This window comes from Schistocerca gregaria, chromosome 10 (assembly GCF_023897955.1).
Source record: "Schistocerca gregaria isolate iqSchGreg1 chromosome 10, iqSchGreg1.2, whole genome shotgun sequence".
Lineage (NCBI taxonomy): Eukaryota > Metazoa > Arthropoda > Insecta > Orthoptera > Acrididae > Schistocerca > Schistocerca gregaria.
The window spans coordinates 167,004,159-167,025,695 of NC_064929.1; the positions used below are offsets into that span (position 1 = coordinate 167,004,159).

General features: G+C 45.9%; 1 long non-coding RNA gene and 1 pseudogene across 1 annotated transcript in view; one reads left to right on the forward strand and one right to left on the reverse strand.

Moving 5' to 3' along the window:
• The window catches only part of LOC126293363 (uncharacterized), a 1,719,051-nt gene that overhangs the window by 163,720 nt on the left and 1,533,794 nt on the right, over positions 1 to 21,537 (reverse strand). The window lies entirely within an intron of this gene.
• Positions 17,719 to 17,836, forward strand: LOC126293801 (5S ribosomal RNA; annotated as a pseudogene).

Sequence of the window (21,537 nt, forward strand, 5' to 3'; positions counted from 1 at the left end):
GGGAACGATAGTCTTAATGCTTCAACAAGATAATGGATCTCTATGTGTTTCTGGTACAACCAAAATGATTTAAAGTTAAAGGTATCGATATTTTTCCCTGGTCTGCACGTCGCCCAGATATGAACCATGTAGTAAAACCTTTGGAGAATACCTGCAAGGCGTGTTTATCCCAATTTGAGGCCGTATGTGAGCTGAAAAGTGTGATACGAGAAGAGTGGGCGAGAGCAAAGTCAATGCCGAAGATAATTTTTGAGGTAATTAGGAGGAACCAAGTTTGGATAAAGTACTAATAATGCAGTAATGCCTTCATACCCATTATCATCCAGGAAATGCGGATGCCTTATTTTGTTACTCATGTTATGAAAGAAATTCCGTAGTTCTGTTATGACTGTTTATGTCTTGTATGTATCTACTACTTTCATTACAAGTTAGTTACAGTATGCTCAGTACATTGTATTATTACTTTCGTAGGAGTCCCGCCATTACATTGATTTGCACTACAGTATATCTCGAGGCAGTGCAGCTCTCGACGTGCAAATTACCCAGACTATATTCACCCAATATTTGAGAATGAAGAAACTCGGCAACTTCCAACGTACTTACGTATTTCAAATCTTTCCGACAGTTTTTCTCAGTGATGCCCCCAATTAAATGGTGAAAAGAGAAAAAGTTTATCGCTTATTACAGGGTGACAATTATTGAACTATATGAAATCAACTCGCTGTAACTTCTGAACGGTTTGCATTACGACATTCAAACTGCACGGTTGGTCCGGCAGCATGATGGGAGTTAGTATGCTATTTATAGTTTGGTTTTACGACGAACGAAGCCCGCTTTCATTTGGGTGGGTCCATCAATAAGCAAAACTGGTACGTTTAGGGGAGTGAGAATCCGAATTTCGCGATCGAGAAGTCTCCCCATCCTCAGCGGGTGAGTCTGTGGTGTGCAATGTCCTATCACGGAATAATCGGTGCGATATGACGGCACGGTGACTACCGAACGGTACGTGAAGGTTTTGGAAGACGATTCCACGTCCCTTATCTGAAGTGACCCTGATTTCGACAAGATGCGATTCATTCAAGACGGAACTCGACCCCTCGAAGGAGAAAGTGTTTGATGTTCCGGAAGAACACTTTGGAGACAGCATTCTGGCCACCGACATGGACTTCGATTAGCCACCATATTCTCTGAATCTGAACACAAGCGACTCCTATTTGTGGAGCTATATTAAAGATGAAGTGTACAGCAAATAACCCCAAGATCAATGCTGAGCTGAGAACAGCCATTCATGAGGTCGTCGACAGCATCGATGTTCCGACACTTGGGCGGGTCCTGTAGAATCTCGCTATTCGTTTGCGCCGGATCATCGGCAATGACGACAGGCATATCGAACGTGTCACAATCTAAATCCGAGTACCTGTAGTGACGTTTGCATGTTGAATAAAGTGTGTGCACGCCGTAGTTTGTAACGAAGTTTTGTTTTTTTATGTAGTTAAATAAATGTCACGCTGTATATTTTCGTCGTTTATAATATATTAAAACTTCGTAATCAGGCGTCGCGTTTTAATTTATTATTTTCTTACCACAAACTCTATTCGCAACACATTTTGCAGATACATTCACTGGTATATGTGGAGTGTACCTGCAAATTAATTAATATCTGTGCGACACACAGTTAAGGAGATATGATGATGATATAAACAATGAGAGTCCTGAAAAATTAGCTTTCGCTGAATACTTACTGCAAATTGTCCAGACTGTCTGTATTCATATAGTGTTTCATAATGAGAGCACTTAGATACTTCCAACAAACTTTTCACGTATTTTCAAACCTTTTCAGACTTTTTCTCGATGATTGACGTCAAATATTTTGCGCAATCAGACATTTGAAATCGTTTTATACGGTGTGCTATTACAAATTTTCATGGATGACGGAGAAGAGCAATGCATCAATTTGAGGTAAGGACTCTGGTCCTGAAATGACCAAGTCGAAACGGGTAGGCGAAAATCCATTCAAGTTCCGCCTTAACTTCGAAACGCGCTCAGACGAAGGGCTCCGATATCCGAACCCTTATCATAATGTTCCGAATTCCTGCTTATTACCCCCCAGCACCCTCAGATAATTCTTTCTGCTGATGGACGACTAACGGTGCACGTAACGTGGTGTCAGAGACACAGAAAATTCGAAGTGGACGGTTCAGTAACAATGAATTCCATTTACCTCCACGAGTTGTTCAAAACACTTGTAGAAAATGGCGCGCCCCCCCCCCCCCCACCCCCACCCCGCAGCGTCAATACAAGTGTTGTACCACGATACCCGTTGCAAAATTTTTAGCGTCTTTTGAACCTTGTAACATGCAGCGAGAATTCATGCCACGATATGGCCTTTAGTCTCGACAGACGTCTCGTACACAAGACTCCTTACGTGTCCCCACAAGAGGCAATCATGTGGGGGTGAGATCTGGTGAGCACTTTTCAGGTTCGTCTGATCCAGATGCTCACGAACCCTCAGTCCAAAAAGAGGATTTCCATCTTGTTGGAACAACATCGGCTGACGAATAATAAATATGCCATGTTCCAGGAGACTGGGTAGGATATCTCTGGTGAATATTGTGTACGATTGTGAGTTCAGGCGGGGAGGAGGAAGAAATGGGCGTAGCAACTACTATGACTGTGTGTGCCCACGTGTTGACTGGTAACCTGTGTTGTTCTTGATTACTGCAGCCTGCCGACTCTAATTGGCCCGAACATGACTATCGCAACTACTTAACTTACGTCTCTTGTGGAACAGGCTTTATCCGTGACAAGTACATGTACAGGAAAGTAAAAGTCGACTGTAAGGTGCTGTAAAATCCACTGGCGAACACAACACGAGGTTCGAAGTCGGCAGGAGCCAAAGCAAGCACTTTACGTGGATGGTAAGTGTATAGCTGCATCTCCCGTAACACACAGTACTCGCCGAAATACTCGTTTCACGTTCAACTGTAGGGGTGCTGATTTCAGATGCCTCATTCACTCGAGCAAGCACTGGCTCTTCCAAGTCGTGTGTCTATATAATTCGTAGTCGTCCTCACTCATTGTACTGTGGTAGCAACTGCCCTGCTTCATTTAATCGTTGGAACAATCTCCGAAACATGGTGTGAGCCAGGTGTGTTCCACGCGGATATTTGGTCCTGTATAATATTTCCGCTTGTGCTGCATCATTTATTTGCTCACACATGAAAATCACGTCTGCAATTTCCGTCAATGGGTAGAACTATGTATGGTTAGGGGTGCTCGACATTAGAACTTCAACGTATATACACAGACTGGATTCTGATGCATTGTACATCAGAACTGCTCATGTCGGTGCACAATAACTCATCGGCATTGGGTAAGTTAGTTTACCAACCTTCAAACCGAAGGCTCGTCGGGATTGCCTAGCCTACGGTATTAGCAACAACAGTACCGGTACATGTATCCATTTTCAGAGGTATCAGAACGATTTTCGCTTCAAGTTTTCGACTAGGCCATTTCCAGACCAGGGTCTGTTACTAAAAATTGATAAATCTTTCGTTCTGCGTCGTCACTGAAAGTTTGTAAATTAACCACGAAATCTCTTTGCACACGGGAATTCCTTTCTTTAAAGAGTCGTGCGTTTTACTGGTGACCATATAAAACAAATGTTAGGAAAAGCAAATGTCAGGTCACGACCGATAGGAGATTTCTTAAGTAAATTAACTGACCCACGAAAGAAGTGGCTTAAAAAACACTTGTTCGACCGACTGTTGAGTACTGTTCTTCGGTCTGGATGGCTTACCAGATTGGGTTTATATAAGAGAGAAAAAAACATCAAATGAAGTGCGTTCCGGGACGAGTCTACAGCATATCACTTTCTCCGACATACGTCGCCCCAGATGGTCCCGATGAGGAGATCGGGTAAGTTAGAGCTAACTACGGAACTCCAGCGACAGTTGTAGTTCTTATGTAAGTTGAAGGTGCAGTGGGAGAAAGGAAAGCGAAGGGAATGAAGTGATTAAATCAGGTGCATCGTAATTTTATGCGGAAACAGGAGGGACGAGTGAAAATTTATGTAAAGCCAGGATTCGAACCCGGGATCTGCCGCTTACTAGGTATTTGCGTTAACCACTGCGCCACCCGGACATAGCGTTCATCGCCAATGCCAGGACTATCTCGGCACACGCTTCGGCCGAACCACGTTCCCACCTAGAGACGCCACTTATCAACAGTCCACGTCTTTGTCCACCGTGTTCGCGATTTTACATTCCCCCTGGAGGTCAAACGTAAATGTGCATCTACATAGCTGGTTGCGAATTCATAGACCATTGAGCGTCTCAATTACATAAACGCCCGGTATCTGCTATCTTGGGCATGTACGAACGAACAGAAACGACGTACACATATAAAAGGCAATCATACACTACTGGCCATTAAAATTGCTAAACCACCAAGATGACGTGCTACAGACGCGAAATTAAACCGAAAGAAGGAACATGCTGTTATATGCAAATGATTAGCTTTTCAGAGCATTCACACAAGGCTGGCGCCGGTTGAGACACCTACAACGTGGCGACATGAGGAAAGTTTCCAACACATTTCTCATACACAAACAGCAATTGACCGGCGTTGCCTCGTGAAACGTTGTTGTGATGCTTCGTGTAAGGAGGCGAAATGCGCACCATCACGTTTTAGACTTTGATAAAGGTCGGATTGTAGCCTATCGTGATTGCGGTTTATCGTATCGCGACATTGCTGCTCGCGCTGGTAGAGACCCAATGACTTTTAGCAGAATACGGAATCGGTGGGTTCAGGAGGGTAATACGGAACGCCGTGCTGGATCCCAACAGCCTCGTATCACTAGCTTTCGAGATGACAGGCATCATACCCGCATGGCCGTAACGGGTTGTGCAGCCACGTCTAGATCCCTGAGTGAATAGACGGGGACGTTTGCAAGACAACAACCATCTGCACGAACAGTTCGACGACGTTTACAGCAGCATGGACTATCATCTCTGAGACCATGGCTGCGGTTACCCCTGACGCTGCATCACAGACAGGAGCGCCTGCGATGGTGTACTTAATATCGAACCTGGGTGCACCAATGGCAAAACGTCATTTTTTCGGATGAATCCAGGTTGTGTTTACAGCATCATGATGGTCGCATCCGTGTTTGGCGACATCGCGGTGAACGCACATTGAAAGCATGTATTCGTCATTTATACTGGCGTATCACCCGGTATGATGGTATGGGGTGCCACTGGTTACTCGTCTCGGTCACCTCTTGTTCGCATTGACGGCACTTTGAACAGTGGGCGTTACAGTTCAGATGTGTTACGACCCGTGGCTCTATCCTTTATTCGATCCCTGCCTTCCCTGTAGGATAATGGACGAGCGCATGTTGCAACTCCTGTACGGGCCTTTCGGGATACAGAAAATGTTCGGTTGCTGCCCTGACCAGCACATTCTCCAGATCTCTCACCAATTGAAAACGTCCGCTCAATGGTGGCCGAGCAACCGGCTCGTGACAATACGCCAGTCACTACTCTTGATGAACTGTGGTACCGTGTTGAGGCTGCATGGCCAGATGTATCTGTACACGCCATCGAAGCTCTGTTTGACTCAATGCCCAGGCGTATCAAGGCCGTTATTACGGCCAGAGGTGGTTGTTCTGGGTACTGATTCCTTAGGATCTATGCACCCAAATCGCATGTAAAAGTAATCACATGTCAGTCCTAGTACAATATATTTGTCCAGTGAATAGCCGTTGATCATGTGCATTTCTTCTTGATGTAGCAATTTTAATGGCCAGTAGTGTACTTTCTATGCTCCATTTATTTATGGGGCAGGGGCAGGAATATCAGATACTGGTACCACACGTACCCTCCGCCACACGCCGTAAGGTTGCTTGTGTCGTAGAAGTGTGGATGTAAATTTTCGCGATTCCCTGCATGTTAGCAGTGTCGGCATGCGACCGCGTCCAAGAACAGGCTGAGAAGACCTCTCGGGAATTTCAGAAGGGGCAACAGGAGCAAAAGAGAGAGGAGAAGTGGTTGGCGAGGCGAGGCGGGCGCAGCTTTGCGGCCTATTCCTGTCCGCCGGAACGGCGCGGCCGGCCGTTCCGCCGGCCGTTAGCAACTCGAGAGCCGGGTGGCGACGCGCCGTGGATCGGCCGCGTTTATTTAGATCTCTGCTGCCGCCGGTGCGTCACTGGTCGGACGCCAGTCCACCCGCACTTTGCGCTGCGGTACTGGGAGCCGCACAGCCGACAAGAGCACGGGCCGACAGCGCGACATTGTACGGCTTGATTATACCGGGTGATCAAAAAGTCCGTTTAAATTTTAAAACTTAATAAACCACGGAAGAATGTAGATACAGGGGTAAAAATTGACACACATGCTTGGAATGGCATGGGGTTATATTAGAACCAACAAAAAAAATGCTATACGCGTGAAAGATCTCTTAGGCGCTTCGTTTGGTAATGATCGTGTGCTCAGCCGTCACTTTCGTCATGCTTGGCCTCCCAGGTCCCCTGACCTCAGTCCCTGCGATTATTGGCTTTGGGGTTACCTGAAGCCGCAAGTGTATCGTGATCGACTGACATCTCTAGGGATGCTGAAAAACAACATCCGACGCCAATGCCTCGTCTTAACTCTGGACATGCTTTACGTCTACATCTACATCTACATTTATACTCCGCAAGCCACCCAACGGTGTGTGGCGGAGGGCACCTAACATGCCACTGTCATTACCCACCTTTTCTGTTCCAGTCGCGTATGGTTCGCGGAAGAACGACTGTCTGAAAGCCTCCGTGCGCGCTCGAATATCTCTAATTTTACATTCGTCATCTCCTGGGCAGGTATAAGTAAGGGGAAGCAATATATTCTATACCTCATCCAGAAACGCACCCTCTCGAAACCTGGCGAGCAAGCTACACCGCGATGCAGACCGCCTCTCTTGCAGAGTCTGCCACTCGAGTTTGCTAAACACCTCCGTAACGCTATCACGGTTACCAAATAACCCGCGCCGCTCTTCTTTGATCTTCTCTATCTCCTCCGTCAACCTGATCTGGTACGGATCCCTCACTGATGAGCAATACTCAAGTATAGGTCGAACGAATGTTTTGTAAGCCACCTCCTTTGTTGATGGACTACATTTTCTAAGGACTCTCCCAATGAATCTCAACCTGGTACCCGCCTTACCAATAATTAATTTTATATGATCATTCCACTTCAAATCGATCCGCACGCATACTCTCAGATATTTAACAGAAGTAACTGCTACCAGTGTTTGTTCCGCTATCATATAATCATACAATAAAGGATCCTTCTTTCTATGTATTCGCAATACATTACATTTGTCTATTTTAAGGGTCAGTTGCCACTACCTGCACCAAGTGCCTATACGCTGCAGATCTTGCTGCATTTATCTACAATTCTCTAATGCTGCAACTTCTCTGTATACTACAGCATCATCCGAGAAAACACGCATGGAACTTCCGACACTATCTACTAGGTCATTTATTTATATTGTGAAAAGCAATGGTCCCATAACACTCCCCTGTGGCACACCAGAGGTTACTTTAACGTCTGTAGACGTCTCTCCATTGATAACAAATGCTGTGTTCTGTTTGCTAAAAACTCTTCAATCCAGCCACACAGCTGGTCTGATATTCCGTAGGCTCTTACTTTGTTTATTAGGCGACAGTGCGGAACTGTATCGAACGCCTTCCGGTAGTCAAGGAAAATAGCATCTACCGGGGAGCCTGTATCTAATATTTTCTGGGTCTCATGAACAAATAAAGCGAGTTGGGTCTCACATGATCGCTGTTTCCGGAATCCATGTTGATTCCTACAGAGTAGATTCCGGGTTTCCAGAAACGACATGATACGCGAGCAGAAAACATGTTCTAAAGCTCTACAACAGATCGACGTCAGAGATATAGGTCTATAGTATTGCGCATCTGCTGGACGACCCTTCCTGAAGACTGGGACTACCTGTGCTCTTTTCCAATCATTTGGAACCTTCCGTTCCTCTAGAGACTTGCGGTACACGGCAGTGCTGTTCACAAGATTATTCGTCGACTACAGCTATTGTTGAGGAATGATGGTGGACATATTGAGCATTTCCTGTAAGGAACATCATCTTTGCTTGGTCTTACTTTGTTACACAAATTATTGTCATTCTGATGAGGCGAAGCGCCATCTGTCGGATATTTTTGAACGTCTGTACGTTTTTGGTTCTAATAAAACCCCATGTCATTTCAAGCATGCGTGTCAATTTGTACCTCTCTATCTACATTATTCCGTGATTTATTCAGTTTTCAAATTTATATTGACATTTTGATCACCCGGTATATGTAAGACGAGCCACGAAGGAAAAATCCGAATGAGACGGAAATTGATAGGTCTGATGTACATATACAAACATGTGACGACAATTTTACAAAAATTAGATGATTTATTCAGGAGGAAGAGATTCATAAATTGACCAATTCAGCAATGTTTTGGCTCTGGCTCCCTTATGTAGTTATCTAGCTTGGAATTGACTGATAGAGCTGTTGCATACCCTCTTGAACGATACCGTGCCAACTTCTGTCCACTTGGCGCCCGAGATCGTCAAACTCCCGACAAGGTTGAAGGACACTCTCCATAATGCTTCAAACGTTCTCAATTGGGAAGACATCCTTTGACCTTGGTGGTCAAGACGAGTTTGCTAAACACGAAGAGGAACAGCAGAAACTCTCGCCATGTGCAGGTAAGCATTATATTGGTTTCCATTATATGGCTTTCCACGAAAGGCAAGAATAGGGTTCAAATGGCTCAAATGGGTTTGAACACCATGGGACTTAAAAACTGAGGTCATCAGTCCCCTAGAACTTAGAACTACTTAAACGTAACCAACATAAGGACATCACACACATCCAAGCCCGAGGTAGGATTCGAAACTGCGACCATAGGGGTCGCGCGGTTCCAGACTGAAGCGCCTAGAACCGCTCGGCCGCTTCGGCCGGCGGCCACGATAGGGGACGTAGAGTATCGTTGACGTATCGCTGTGCTGTAATCGTGCAGATGATGACAACTGAAGGGGTCCTGCCGTGAAAATATATGCCACGCCTCACAACCACTTCTCGTTGTCTGGTCTTCTGGCGGGCGACACTCAGGTTGGTACCAACCACAACCAGTGCACCTCCAGACGTGTCTTCTCCCCGGAGACTCAATTAATGAAGATAGAGTATAATCGTCTTCAGTGGTGAGTCCCGCTTCGAAATGAGTCCCAATGACCAGTGAAAGCGCGTCTGGAGACGCTCCAAAGAGCGGTGGGATTCCAACCTGACTGTCGCCCACAACACAGCCCGACGATCAGGGATGATCGTCTCAGATGCCACTTCATTTCATAGCAGGATCTCTTTAGTTGCCATCCGCGGCAGCCTTACAGTGCAGCGCTACGTCGATGATATTGTAAACCTCGTTTTGTTGTCCTTCATGACAAGCCGTCCTTAGCTTACTTTTCAGTAAGATAATGATCCCCACCCCCGTACATGACGAGAGTTGCTACTCCTTATCTTCGTGCTTGCCAAAGCCTACCTTGGGCAGCAAGGTCCCCATCTGAGAATATCTGGAGTATTATGGGCAGGGTCCTCCAAGTCACTCGGGAGTTTGAAGAACTAACACGCGAAATGGACATAATTTCGTACGATGTTTCTCAGAAGAGCATGCTTCGCCCACTTTCTTCACATACAAGGTGTTCCCAAAACTAGTTTCACGAACTTTGGTGACAGGTTCCTTACACCAAAACAAGGAAAAGTCCATATAAACACACATCTGAAAATCTTTCGTTTTTGAGCTATTAGTGATTTGAGCTCATCAAAACACAAACACTTAATTATTGCTCAAAACGTCCTTCTTTTATTTCTAAAGACGTATATACATCGTCGTATAATGGACCGTGGCACCGTTTCAAATATTCCCTGATGGTTTCCTACGGCTTCGCAGGTTTCCATGACACGCTACTGCCGGTAATAGTTTAAGGTGCCCCCAAAGATAATGTTGGAGGAACGTGCAAGCCACGAAACAGGTCCGCCTCTACCTATCCACCTGTGATTCCAACCAGTGGATGACGAAAACTTAGATTGAAATGTATTGGAGTTCGATAGTAAATAAACTACATGTTTCTTCTTATTTGTCGGGGCACATCTGCTAGTAAATCTTGCATGGTGTTCTGAGTAAATTACCTGTAGACAGCTCCTTTAAGACGTGCTGGGAGAACATATGGCCCTACCAAAGTAGTTACTGAATTGCTGGTTCTGGGACAGAAGGGTCTTATCTCAAGGTCACTCGAAGGTACGGGGGCTTATATGTCACTCTCTTCGTGTTAGGTTACACACTTGGGTTAATTACATTGAAGGCCACACCTCACTCCCATCCCCTGGGTGACCACTGGCAACTGAACAAAAGACCCACATACTCTCCCCGGCCGCTCTCCCCTCCTCTATCGCCTGTACCGCTAAGATTCAAACATCCCCTCCCACCTCTTACTATTATAACTAGAGCACTTGTGTGGGTGGCTTCATTGTTGAGGTGTGCACCATGGGGACAGGACGGTCAGGTGTGTCGCCGGCTATAGTGTTGGTATTAGATACAAACAGTTGCTGACCAAATGTATCACAGCTACGCGAATTTCATAATTTGAGGTCTAGGTAGCTGACAGTGGTATTGGTATTAGTTACAAATTGTTTACGTTATCGTGATTATAATTGAATAAAGCCACATCACCTTAAGCCTAGGGAACCTTAGGACTAATTAAATATAATTTTATGTGAAGATAATCGTTCGAGGCACCAGCAGAGACCAACCACCAGACGTGTAAGTACTCTCAGTTCCATTTTTTCTACATTTTTAACATATGTATTATTCCATAATTTTATTGCGGTTCCAATTATGTGAGTTTCGTCCCGTTTGTCTCGATGTTACATGCAAGTCTCGTAGCGCTGCCATCATGAAGCTCTTAGTCAGGCTGAGTGCGGAATGAGCTAAAACGTATTCTACGATCTGAATTATTTATCACTGCTAATCTAGCCCTACATTATTGGTGTGTGTGTGTGTGTGTGTGTGTGTGTGTGTGTGTGTGTGTGTGTGTGTGTGTGTGACGTCATAGTGTATGCGTTAAAATGAATACTTTCCCCTATTAGTAGAAATAATGATGTGACTACATATTGTGCAAAATTAATGGCACCATAGCAAATCCTATAACCACTGCAGTTTTTTCGACTTCAGACAAATATAGCTTATGTATAAGAATTACCATACTACCATAAATACCATTCGAATTGTGAGGATCTCATAGGATAAAAGGCTGTCGAACGTGGTTAGTGAGCTGCTGCAGAGATGCATCATTCTCAACTCTGATGCACAGAGTGTGGCAATGGCTGCCGCCACCACCACAGTCGGGAGGTCTGCGACCGCTCGTCTCACCACCAACATTAGAGAAATTCGGAACGTACGTACGTGCGCGCGCGCGCGCGCGTGTGTGTGTGTGTGTGTGTGTGTGTGTGTGTGTGTGTGTGCGCGCACGCGTTCTAACGATCCCTGATGTGTGATCGACGTGGCTAGTGGCGGAAAAGACGCTGCTACTGTATCAAGAATTCAGTGAGGTGCCTCCAGCCCACGTTAATAACACCAAACATGTCTAAACGTGCCAGGACATACACGTTCCGTGGACGGCAATCTGTGGCCAGCTTTGCAGATAAGCGCCAGCCATTTACCTCCCTCCTTGCTCCTTCCCTTCTCTGGATCACTAATAATCAAGATCCCCCTCCTCACCGAACCACCCCACTTTCATTATTAGAGAAAGACACGTCGCGGCTGCGTCGTTCTTGGTCAGCCCGAGCTCCCAGGGACAAAAAAAAAAAAGGCACGTAACCAGCCAAATCATGATATAAACTATTGCATTATTAGTGTATGTGGGACATTGCTAGAAGACTCTTATACAACTATGCGAGTAGGGTTGCTGCCAATCCTCCTGTACCCATCGCATTGTCAGGTTAGTCCAAAGTTACTTTTAAACGTGGGCAGGAGTGGCGCAATGTGACAAAATTGCTTTAATCCCCTACACGTAGACTTTACTAGGCATATCAGAGAAAATTTAATGAGGTGAACACTGAGGTGGCAAAAGTCATGAGATTCCTCCTAATGTCCTCCTACTTCTGCTCAGCGTATTGGAATACACGTCGTGCCGGGTCTCTGAAAGTTCCCTGTAGAAATATTAAGCTGTGCTGTCTCTACGGCAGTCACTAATTACCAAAGTGTTGCCGGTGCACGATTTTGTGCACGAAAAATGACCTCTCGATTACGTTTCATAAAATTTCAATGTCATTCATGTCGGGCGAGCTGGATGGCCAATCATTCGCTCGAATTGTCCAGGGTTCTATTCAAGCCTATCACGAAAAAATTGTGGCTCGGTGACATGGCGCATTCTCATCAACAAAAATTCCATCGTTGTCTGGGAACATGAAGTCTATGGATGAGTGGAAAAGGTCAGTTATCAATTAGAAGATCCAGTCCATTTCATGTAAACACAGCCCACAAAATTATGAACCACCACCAGCTTGCACAATGACTTGTCGCCAATTTGGGCCATGGCTTCGTAGTGTCTGCACCACACTGGAACACTACAGTCAGCTGTTAATAGCAGAAACCGAGACTAACCTGACCAGGCCGCGGTTTTGCATTCGTTTCGGGTCCAACCGATTTCGTCACGGGCCCAGGAGCGGCGCTGCAGGCGATGTCGTGCTGTTAGTAAAGACGCTCCCATTTCTCGTCTGCTGTCGTAGCCCATTGACGCCAAATTTCACCGCACTGTCCTAACCGATAGGTTCGTCGTACGTCCCACGTTGATTTCTGCCGTTATTTCACGCAGTGCTGCTTGTCTGTTAGCACAGACAACTCTGTGTAAACGCCGCTGCGCTCGATCGTTAAGTGGAGACCGTCGGCCATTGCGTTGTCCTGTGTAGGAGGCGACGCTTGAAATGGTATTATCGAAACAATCTTGACACAATGGATCGCAGAATACTGATTTCCGAAATTAAAGGTCCCAGGCGTCTAGCTCCAACTACCATTCGGCGTTCAGAGTCTGTAAATTCCCGTTCTGCGGTCATAATCACTTCGGAAACCTTCGAAATGAATCACCTAAGCACAAGTGACAACCCTGCCAATAATACGCCCTATTATACCTTGTGTACGCTACACTACGCCATCTGTATATGTGAATATCGCTATGTCATTGTACATTCCTGCAAGCACAATAACGGTAGGCGACATCTGCCAGCGCTCCAATGCAGAAAACCGCGACATCTGGTACGAAATGTGGTCTGCCAGTATTCGCGTGTCGTCATTTTAAGACACGTAAAGAGATATGGGAAAATACCAAAGCATATACACGTCCCCGCCATCCGAATGAACTCAGCAATGTCCACAGTGCAGCAGAAGTGAGCTGTTTCTACATGCGAAGTCAGCGAATCACAGAGGACACGGCGTCTCTTTCACCGTGTGATAAAATGCGACCTAAGGGAGCTGCATAGTTCTTGCGCCACCCGTCGATAAGCCGAGGCGAATAACAAATATACTGATTCTCCCGAGACCCTTACGGAATAGAGCAATCAGCAACTCTTAAGGACTTCAGTCTTGATGGTGCGAACCTTGATCAACGCCGTGGCACACCATTTATCATTTGGTGTTCATCGTGAAAGTTAATGTTTTGTTTTGAACATCTCTTGAATGACGACATTCCGTAGAAATTGATCTTTGCACCTCCGAACACTCATTTTCTGTCGGCTTGGAGTTGCTCGTAGTGTTCCATAATTGTTAACACCTTCCAATGAGCCTTACTAATGATTGAACTTGCGACGTCGAACTCAGGAGGTACCTTGAGAATAAGTATGGCCGGACGTATCGGTATTAAATTATTAGGTCTACAACTTAGCTTCCGCCGTTTTGCAATAGACGGCAGTAGCGGCAAGTGGGGTTCAAGTGGTTAGTCATAGCAATCTGTAAACATAACGCCATAAAAATATTAGTAGACTTGTAATTGCATCGTAAGGTTATTCTCGGTGAAGCACTTACGTACCCATTTCTCGCCATTTGCGGGAAGTTCTAATTTCCCGCTTTAACATGAAGAAATCTGCGGCTGTGGCTCTTAAAATGCTGGGTAAGACCAATGGTGAGGGAACTGTTAGTGGAAGGACGTGCAGAGAATGTTTTCAACGCCTTACGAACGGTGATTTTGACGTCGAAGCCCGGCATGGCAGTGGAAGACAGAACGTGTCAAAACATACATGGAAACGTATCCTCCATACGTTGCTCTCTCTGACTACGACCTTTTTTTCGATCAGTGGCACACAATCAGGTTGACCAGCACTTCCTATCATATGAATAAGTGCAAAATTGAATCGATTCATGGATCCCCACAAAAGACGCCCAGTTCTTCCGCCACGGGATTCTTATGCTATGCGAAAGATGGAAGAATGTAGTGGTCAGCGATGGGCAATAATATGAATCATAATTTTTTGTAAGTTTTTCACAATAAAGCCCCGAACTTCGAGAATAAACGGCGAATGCAAAGTTGTAGACCTAATACATACGCAAACTTTTTTGTTGATCAGTCTTGAAAATCGCTACAGTAGTTTCTGAGATTAGCGCACAAGCACAAAAACGGTTCAGGGGAGTAAGATAGTGGCAACGGTCTTGACGCAGTGGATACAGCGGTTCCCGTGAGATCACCGAAGTTAAGCGCTGTCGGGCGTGGCCGGCACTTGGATGGGTGACCATCCAGTCCGCCATGCGCTGCTGCCATTTTTCGGGGTGCACTCTGCCTCGTGATGCCAATTGAGGAGCTACTTGACCGAATAGTAGCGGCTTCGGTCAAGAATACCATCATAACTACTGGGAGAGCGGTGTGCTAACCTTATGCCCCGCCTACCCGCATCCTCACCTGAGGATGACACGGCGGTCGGATGGTCCCGATGGGCCACTTATGGTCTGTAGACGGAGTGGGGGACTAAGATAGGTACTTATAGGTGTTGTGCACTACATGGAACTTTAGTCTGCTTACAGCTTCTGTGTAGTTGGGTGAACAAAATGTTGAATTTGTAAGGAAGGAAGGAAGAAAGAAAGAATGAGTTCAACGTCCCGTTGACATAGACGTCATTAGAGACGAAGCATAAGCTCGGATTAGGAAAGGAGGGGGAAGTAAATCGGCCGTACCGTTTCACAGCAACCATTTTCCAGGAGCGATTTAGGGAAATCCCCTAAAACCTATACCTGGATGGCGGGACGCGGGTTTGAGCCGAGGTCCTCCCGAATGCGAGTCCAGTGCGCTAACCCCTGCGCCACTTCGCTTGGAGCTAAATCCGTAGGGCGTCTGGTTATATGAGCCAAGTCTGGATGGCGCTAACCTTTACATAAATGGATAGTTGAAAAGCAAGTACAACAATTCCAGATCGCAAGGAGCAGCAGCGCATCTCTTCGTACATAGTAACCACAACATTCCATTGCAGATTTGTCAGGCTATCAGTTGATTACCTCCTCCGTAAGAATCAAGCCAGTGGAGCATGCACCATTTCAGAATACGGTAACAATGAAAGCGGAACAGTAACAGCATGCTCAGAAGCGTTTATGCGTGGAGCGACCAAGTTCTAAGAGTCATCCACGGTTAGGAAGTGCAAGTCGTAGCACGTCCCAAAGTAAGCACTCCCTCTGTCTCTGCCACATGCGACGATCCTTCGCCGAACAGCGGGACAGGGAGAGGCTACATGTACGCACGTATACGTGTGTATGTATGTGTGTGTGTGTGTGTGTGTGTGTGTGTGCGTGTGTGTGTGTAAGAACGCCGTCCGCTCTCTTTCCCAGCCTTGTCATCTCAGGAAATCACTCATACGCTCAGACAGTATGTGGGGAAGACTGTGTGTGTGTGTGTGTGTGTGTGTGTGTGTGTGTGTGTGTGTGTGTGTGTGAGGAATGAGCAGACGCTGTCGCGGCAGAGATGTCGGGGATAAATCAGTTTCTCGTCAAGGGCAAGACGTTGCACGCAGTCCCATCCTTACGTCGGAATGCTTACCATAGCTCTCCCGCTTGTAGCCTACGCTACGACTCCTCTGCCTGCACTGCACCGAGATGAATCGTCTGTATACAACACGTAACAAAAAAACGTTGCTTTGCAACGTTTCGAGACTGAAAAACAAGCATGAAAGGATGTAAAAAAATTTATCAGCCGCCAACTAAGACTGCGGTCATAAGCGACGAAGGACGAAAAAATGAAGTTATAGTTAAGGGAAGAGAGAGAGACGGGTTTGTAGCCTCTCCCTAATGCTATTCAATCTACACAATAAGCAAGCAGCATTCGAAAGAAAAATTTCTGGATGTACAGTTTCTTCGACCATACATTCACGTCCGGAGGAACAGATACTGCGGTGGATACAGGCGTCACGAAATACACGAAATACATTCACAGTTGTGAATAAGAGCAATCATCAGCTGTATTACGGAATAGCTACAGCGAAAATTTGTGCCGGAACTGGACTCGAACCCATATTTCCCGCTTATAGTGAGCGGTCGCCTTGGTATTCGGCTATCCGTGATTGAACTTCGGTCAGACCTAAACTTCTGTATGTTGTCAGCAACGTGTCTACAGCCTGTACTCGTACATCCATTATGTGTATTCCCGTACAGGGGAGACATGTTACTTGGAAGTCGCTTCCCGGCGTCAGCGAATAAATAAGATATTGCAGTGCCTGTGTTAGTCTGAGCTACGAAGCGAGTTTCCTTCGGACATGCGCCGGGCAAGCGACTTTCAAGTAAAGTGTCTCCCCTGTACGGGAATACACATACTGGATGTACGAGTACAGGCTGTAGACACATGTCTGATGACATACGAAAGCTTCAGTCTCGCTCGGGTAGCCAAATGGGAAGAGAGACAGCTCCCGATAAACGGGGTATCGGAATTCGAGTCCCGATCCGGTCCAAATTTTCATTGTCATTATCCGATTATATAGTTCATGACTGTCCATATTCGCAACTGCGTATATATTTCATGTAAGACCTTTGAGTTTTGTTCAAATGGTTCAAATGGCTCTAAGCAATATGGGACTTAGCATCTGAGGTGATCCCTATACTTAGAAGTACTTAAATCTAGCTAACCTAAGGACATCACACACATCCACTCCCGAGGCAGGATTCGAACGTGCAACCGTAGCAACAGCGCGGTTCCGGACTGAAGCGCCCAGAACCTCTCCATCACAGCGGCCGGCTTTGAGTTTTGTGAATGACAGTGTAGCAGTTTATTTTATTGCTTTCTAGAAATCATCTTAAATTGTTAGGTACGGATGCAGTGGACATCCAATGGTTAGTGGACGTCGCAATTAACGAGCTCTCCTGAACGACCCATTCTGCTGTTTCTGCCCTTCTATTGGCAACACAGTACTGCCCGCCTCCTTGTAAACTGCCGGGTCCACCTTTCGTCTTATGCACAGGGATGCCGCAACACTTAAGTTCATATGGTCTACCTGTGTCGCCTACAAACAGTGTACTTCGCCTCTGTGATTTTCTTCGTCGCACGCTGTCAATTTGTGGGACAAACAGGCACACAAACCTGTATCCTCCAAAGGAGATAATGACATATTGGATTGTCAGAGTCCTCAGCCATTCCACTTTGCTGTACCAGAAGGGAGCCAACGGCCTTGCCGCAGTGGTAACACCGGTTTCCATCAGATCACCGAAACTAAGCGCTGTTGGGCTGGGCTACCACTTGGATGGGTGACCATCAGGTCTGCCGAGCGCTGTTGGCAAGCGGGGTGGACTTAGTCCTTAAAAGGCAAACTGAGGAGCTACTTGATTGAGAAGTAGCGGCTCCGGTCTCGGAAAGTGACCTACGGCCACTGACCCTTCATATCCGCAACCGGTGTTGCCAGTCGGCTAAGGATGACACGGAGGCCGGTCGGTACCACTGGGTCCGCCAGGGACTGTGGACGGGGTTAACATTTTTTTACGAGCTAGAAGGGAGCTGCGTAACGTCTTATCAATCCAAAAGGAAAAATAAATGTAGTGTACACATTTGAAGGAGGTCTAAGGCTCCCATAACGCTGTGTAGCCCGTTGGTGCAATGTTCAACTACAGTGTGAGGCATTCCAGGAAATAGGCCATTTCGCCTCATTGCGCCAACATTGCAACGCTCGGCCGCTTTGCGGATGGAGCTAATGCTCCTCTATTGCCTTTGGTCTGGCAGTTACTGGAATAAAGAGCAAGGGGCGAAGCCACAGACAATAACATCACGTGCTGCGGTTGCAGTATGCCGTGCATTAACTGGCTGTTCGGCTGGCACCGCAGACACGGAAAGGTGAGGACAGCACATAGCATTCTATGTTTACCTGGCGAGTTGGACAAGATGCGGCAGTAGACTATGCTTCACTTCATTTTTACCAGGTGGTTAAAATTCAAGTACGTATACTCAGAGAGCTCACTTGTGGGCTGTAATTATCGTCTGGCCGCGAAATTTGGTACATATTCTAATACGTTAAAGCGGAACCGATGTACGCTGGGGAAAAGAAAATAGTTTAAATTTTGGGCTCCAAGTACAAATCTAGCGATGTGAATGCAGCAAATATGTATAGAAATATATCCGTATGTCATGGATTGGGAACGGAAAGTGAGCAGGAAAGGTCAAACAAGTGAGAAAGGTGTACTGTTGTCTCTATTATCAACTGCCGCTTACACTATTTGTTCAGTATGACACAGGAGACGAAGACGACGACGCGATGCTCTATTCGTAAAATTATGTGATCAGCTTCTCGCAGCAGTTCCAGTGGAATCTGAGCAAAGTGTCCCTGTATACTGGCCTTCAGATTAGGCAGAGACCGAACACGTTCTTTCTTTTTGATGTCCTCAGAGCCAGCAACCACATGGTTCAGATCTGGTGATGTTGCAGACTACGCATCTGAGAAACCTCTGGAGGTCACACATTCGTGGAAGGCTGCATCAAGCGAATCTTTCACTGGGCCGGCGACATGAGGTGTTGCCCCATCATGCGACAGCCCTCGCAGGCCTTCGGATGCATTCCTTTCAAAGAACAACGGACCGAGAATAAAGGTGTTTGTGAAATCACACCACACAGTCTCACACGGGGGGTACAATGTCTTTTCGTGCGTAACAAGTGGTTTAACATTACGGCAGTTTTGCGCATTCACTAAAGTACGTACTGAAACATGCGCCTTGTCACTGCACAGAATTTTGCACATCCGCAAATCGTCAATTTCTTTCCGTGCCAGAGACCGACAGAGACCGAAGAGCAAATTCAGATCGTTCCTGCGAATCGGTTGCTGCACAGTCCTCATTTTGCATGTGTACCAGTGTAAAATACACCCCAAAACTGTACGGACTTTTGAGCTTGGGACGGACACTCCTGCAACAGTTCACGAGCACTGCTGGTTCGCGGGGCACGTGATGCGTTGTCCGTTACAACAGCAAACTCGTCTGTAAGGTCCACCGTGGTCGGACGTCTTCATCTTCCAGGCGCCACACCAACCTCACCCTTGTTTTCTAATTACAATATGATCATCTTTAAACCACTTAATACTATCGGGCCTCTCCTCAGACATTTCAGTTAGTGATACTCTCCCACCGTAACACTGCAATTGCTGCCGTTCACATAAAACGGTTTCACTAAAAAAAAAAAAGGAAAAAAAGGTTCAAATGGCTCTGAGCACAATGGGACTTAACTTTTATGGTCATCAGTCCCCTAGAACTTAGAACCACTTAAACCTAATTAAGCTAAGGGCATCACAGACATCCATGCCCGAGGCAGGATTCGAACCTGCGACCGTAGCGGTCGCGCGGTTCTACACTGTAGCGCCTAGAACCGCTCGGCCACTCCGGCCGGCACGGTTTCACTAACCGCGCACGGTTTCTCTTCTCGAAAGCTGCATTGTTCACCCGCGTTATGGATTGTCAAATGACACTATGGATGCCATACCGCCAAAGAAACAGCGTGTACTGCCAGATTCGCACTTGCTGGCCATAACTGGAACTAATTTGTTTGCCAGCGTAAATCAATTACGCATTAACGTATCAGTGTATCTAGCAAGTTTCGATGTCAATACGATAATTAATTACAGTCCACACTACACCCCGTGAGTAGCTACACTTTAATTATAATCACCCGCTAATAGTGAAATTCAGCCGCGTTTTAGCTCCAAAGTAGCCGTTTGTGGTGTGACAATGTGACAAGCACAGTACCAAAATTGTTTTGTCGAGCTGACAAAACATTAAGTGGAAGTCTCGTACGCACTGACTTAGAGACAGGTTTGGGAAGACATTCTGGTTAGGCCCTTGCAAATAGCAAGTATTCATTATTGACTAACACTATATTCCACGAGACGTATCGACTCGGTATTCTGAATCGAGATTAACCTCTGGCGTGTCGTCTTTCCGCATGCTAATTCGTTCCTAACTCGTTCGTATTCTACCATTTCTTCTTATCGCTCCTTAATAAAAGCAAGTTTTCCCGATAAAGTCTGTATACCAGTTAGTTTCCTTTCGGAGCATACTGACGAAGTTACTTCGTATTTAGTAATACAACTGCTCGGTCTACGTAAGATTTGTACTGAAAACTGAATATTTTGACAGATCACATCAGTATACAAGAAAGGAAATAGATGGAATCTGCTGAATAATAGACTCACATCACTGTCATATTTGTAACAGGACTGAGAAACATCAAATATGTTCCAGCTTACTGAAATAATTCGAAGAAACTATCTATTGACACATAACCGATGTGCATTCAGAAAATACCGTTCTTGTGGAGTAGAGCATGCGTCTTTGCTCGTGTCAGGCACGACGGCTATAGAAAGGGGTCGCTGATAGCTTCTAATCAAATTGCGTGCCTATGGACTACCGGCTAAATTATACGAGTGGGTTTGTGATCTTTTTGTCTGGTAGATAACAGTTCGAATTAACTTACAGTCATATAGTAAAACCGAAGAAGTACCTATGGTTCCACAAGGGAGCTGTATAGGTATGAATGGCCCTCTCACACTGTTTACAGCTTATGCTGTCCTTTACCTTCTAGCAGAGGCATTTGAAGATGAAAACCAACTGCAAAATGGTCTAGATAGGATAACAACATAACACTGAAAGTGACATGTGACCCTAAACCCTGAAACATGTGACGCCCTCCACATGAATGCTAAAAAAATCTGTGTAATTCCTGTTAAACGATGAAGATTATTGAATCAACTAACAATTACGAACAATTTAAACTGGAACCATTACGAAGATGATGATGATGATGGGTAGCCAAACAAAAGATAGCGTTTTGTTGGTACATCGCACGTTACTCAACGCATGCCCATCGCCTTTTTGAGTACAGGGCGAGTCAAAACTCCTTGGACACTTTCATAAGTCGGAAGATTAAAGGGAAAATTGAAATGTGATGATGGGTACATAGGTTTGATGTGGTGCAGCAACTTTTGGAGTGAATGTCATTCATGGC